The sequence below is a fragment of the Puma concolor genome, chromosome D1 (assembly GCF_028749965.1).
Source record: "Puma concolor isolate L17-30 chromosome D1, mPumCon1.1.hap2, whole genome shotgun sequence".
Taxonomy (NCBI): Eukaryota; Metazoa; Chordata; class Mammalia; order Carnivora; family Felidae; genus Puma; species Puma concolor.
The window spans coordinates 9637117-9640939 of record NC_141676.1 but is presented as its reverse complement, the minus strand read 5'-3'; the positions used below and the strand labels follow the sequence as shown (position 1 = coordinate 9640939).

Below are 3823 nucleotides of genomic sequence, written 5' to 3'. Positions count from 1 at the left end.
TCTTCACCACTTTTTATACATTTTTAAATGTTTATTTTTTGAGAGAGAGACAGAGACAGAGCATGAGTGGGGGAGGAGCAGGGTGAGAGGGAGACACAGAATCCGAAGCAGGCTCCAGGCTCCGAGCTGCCAGCACAGAGCCCGACACCGGGCTCCAACTCATAGACTGCGAGATCATGACCTGAGCCTAAGTTGGACGCTTAACCGACTGAGAGACCCAGAGGCGCCCCTGTCATCTTAACCATTTTTTTAAAAAAATTTTTTTTTTCAACGTTTATTTATTTTTGCGACAGAGAGAGACAGAGCATGAACGGGGGAGGGGCAGAGAGAGAGAGAGACACAGAATCAGAAACAGGCTCCAGGCTCTGAGCCATCAGCCCAGAGCCCAACGCGGGGCTCGAACCCACGGACCGTGAGATCGTGACCTGGCTGGAGTCGGACGCTTAACCGACTGCGCCACCCAGGCGCCCAACCATTTTTTTAACGAATATAGTTTATTGTCGTATTGGCTTACATACAACACCCAGTGCTCATCCCAACAAGTGCCCTCCTCAATGCCCATCACCCATTTTCCCCTCTCCCCCCCTCTGCCCCCCTCAGTTTGTTCTCTGCATTTAAGATTCTCCTGTGGTTTGCCTCCCTCCCTCTCTGTTTGTAAGTATTCTTTTCCCCTTCCCTTCCCCCATGGTCTTCTGTTCAGTTTCTCAAGAGCCACATATGAGTGAAAACATGTATCTGTCCTTCTCTGACTGACTTATTGCACTCAGCATAATACCCTCCAGTTCTATCCACATTGCTGCAAATGGCATGGTTTCATTCTTTCTCATTGCCAAGTAGTATTCCATTGTATATATAAACCACATCTTCTTTGTCCATTCTTCAGTTGGTGGACATTTAGGCTCTTCCCATAATTTGGCTATTATCTTAATTTTTATCTTAATTTTGGCTATTACCTTTAATCATTATCATAATTTTTAATTGTCCACTGGCACGGCCTTAGATACATACTGCTGTTCCCCCATCACTGTGTCCGTCACCGGAACTGTTTCATATTCCCGAACTGAAACTCTGTACCCATTAAACGATACCACCGCCCTCCCTGTCCCCTCCTCCCCAGCCCCTGGCAACCACCTTTCTCCTTTCCGTCTCCTCGAGCTTGACTGTTCCAGTAACGTCACGTAAGAGGCATCCCACGGTATTTATCTTTCTGTAACCAGCTGATTTCACTTAGCATGGGAGTCCTCAGGGTCCATCCACGACGTAGCCTGCGTGAGCTTTTTCCTCCCTTTTTAAGGCTGAATAATATGCCGTGGCGGGTAGAGACCACATTTTTGTTTATTCGGTGGACGCTTGTATGCTTCCACGTTTTAGCCATCGTCAATAATGCTGCTATGAACATGGCTATAAAATAAATATATCTTTAAGACCCTGTTTTCCGTTCTTGCGGATATTCGCCCGGAAGTGGAATTGCTGGGTCACGTGGTATTCTATTTTTAGCGTTTTGAGAAATTGCTATATTATTTGTCACAGTAATGGCACCATTTTACATTTCCGCCACCAAGTGCTTCAATTTCTCCGCATCCTTGCCAACACTTGTTATTTTCTTTTCTTCTTCTTCTTCTTCTTCTTCTTCTTCTTCTTCTTTTTTAATGCTTATTTTTGAGAAAAAGAGAGACAGAGTGCAAGAGGGGAGGGGCGGAGAGCGAGGGTGAGACACAGAATCCGAAGCAGGCTCCAGGCTCCAAGTTGTCAGCACGGAGCCCCACGCGAGGCTCGAAACCCACAAACCACGAGATTGTGACCTGAGCCAAAGTCAGATGCTTAACTGACTGAGCCACCCAGGTGCCCCCGACACTGGTTATTTTCTGGTTGTTTGTTTTGTTTTGTTTGTTTGTTTGTTTGTTTGTTTGGATAGCAGTAATTCCTAATCTCCTAGGTGTTTGTATCTACTACCCACCCCCCAACTAGCCCTGACACTCTGCCTCAAGTCACTTGTGTCCTCTGGCCGAGAGGGTCACATCCTCTGGGCACAGACAATCATTTCTGTATCCCCTTCGGTGACCAGCCCACTTGTCATGTTGAATGATCCCTGGTTTCCGGAAGATTACACTCGGCAGGGGCAAGTAAAAAATTTACATATTCTGGAAAGACCAAGTTGGGCGTGGCTGGGACTACCTTAGGGCCACCGACAGGGAGTGGCCACACTAGGCTCCCTCCTTCTGGTCTCCACATTTCTTCACCCCTCTCGGAGATAAATAGACTTCTTAGAAGGTCGGCACAAGGTCTGACCCACCCCACTGCCCCAGCCTGGGTTCCGGGAAACCCCTTCCTGCCCCCCTGTCTCAGGGTCTCTGAACACCCAGCTCTCCTGAGCACACGCTGTGTGCCATCCTGGCTTTCAAGGCCCAGCTCAGGCACCTCACCAGCACCCTTTCCCCAGCCGGAAGCCCTCACACTGTCCCTCCAGCTCCCACGGGCCCGTCCAAGCTTTCTGCTGTGGCACAGGGAGAAGAGCATGGGACAGAAATCTGAAGATCTGAGTCTGATCCTGGCTGTCTCTCCAGCTGGCTTTTCGTCGTGGGTGAGTCATCCCTCCCCTCGTCTTGGCAAGTTTAGAACAAGGAAATCTGGAGGTTTCCATCTATAGCTAAAACTCCATAATGGTCCGCTATTTTTATTGTCCTTCTTTCCCTGCCAGACTGGATGCCCTTTGGGGCGGAGACTAATTTGTTCCCTGTTGCCCGCAGCACCCACCTTAGAGCTTTCCATGTAGTGAGGCTTGGGATCATGGTTCTTGGATGAGTGAAATGGTTTCGGAACGATTTCAAATGTTTGCCCTCCGTCCGGTTCCTGCGCACGGGCGGCTTTGGGGCCCGCGTTTTCTGTGCCACGCTCGTGACATGCCCACTGTCTAAACTGCCCTCTTTCCTTCCACCTTTCTAGCTGACAAATTCCTCCTCGAAGAGCCAACCCAAATGCTGTCTCCTCTGACGCCTCTCGCTCTCCTCTGCGAGCCGGCCTTCCCCCGAACCCCAGCGACTCCGGGGTGCTATCTCAATGATCCCAGAAGCAACAGCATTTTGTCTCCTCCACCAGACTGTGGGTCCCGGGGAGCACATCGCCTCCTCCTCCTCCTCCTCCTCATCGCTGACACCCCAGTGCACTGCCAGCTGTTTGCAGACAAGAGAAGGTGAAGTCAGTGGGATTAAACACAAGGAGAGCATTGTGCGGATGGGACAGTCAAGATGTTCTTCCGTTTCAGCGGTGCAACATGTGAGGATGTAACCTCACAGAGCCCAGACCTAGGGCCCATAGCAGCGGAGCGGAGAGAGTTAAGCATCTCCCTTAACTCGTATCTCTCTCGGCCATGGCCCTCCCAAACCCTGGGGGTTCCCGTGTGGTGGCTGTACCCAGCCGCTCCTGCTGGCACTTGGAAAGGGCCACTAAGCAGATCGGGGAGGGGAGGGGTGGCCAACGTGCCAGCGGATCTCCTGAGTGAGCTAATGATGAATCCCCCCCCCCAGCCCCCCCACCCCCGCCACTAGAGGCTTTGTGACCCAGCTGGGGGCAAGGGAGGCCAGGATCCCAGGCTGATGCTGTGCTGTGCAACCCGACATATGGGAAAACAGACACAATGAAGCAATCTGCCCCAGAAGGGTCCCAGGCCTCAGGAATGCGGGCACAGAGGGGGCTGGGGCAGGGAGACACTTGGGAAGGAGCAGGTAAATGGAAATCAGCGCTGTGCCACACGCGAGAGAGCCTGGGGGAGAACCACAGACTTGAGCAGTTTCCCAAAACTGCCTGGGCATTAGAATCACCTGGA

At 51.4% G+C, this 3823-nt stretch overlaps 1 long non-coding RNA gene across 1 annotated transcript; it reads left to right on the top strand.

Annotated features, from left to right (window-relative positions):
- Positions 1–476: 476 nt before the first annotated feature.
- LOC112852131 (uncharacterized) lies at positions 477–3232 on the top strand. The gene is made up of 2 exons (XR_003222837.2): positions 477–2581; positions 2944–3232. It is a non-coding gene; the product is annotated as an uncharacterized LOC112852131 (long non-coding RNA).
- The last annotated feature ends 591 nt before the right edge of the window (positions 3233–3823 follow it).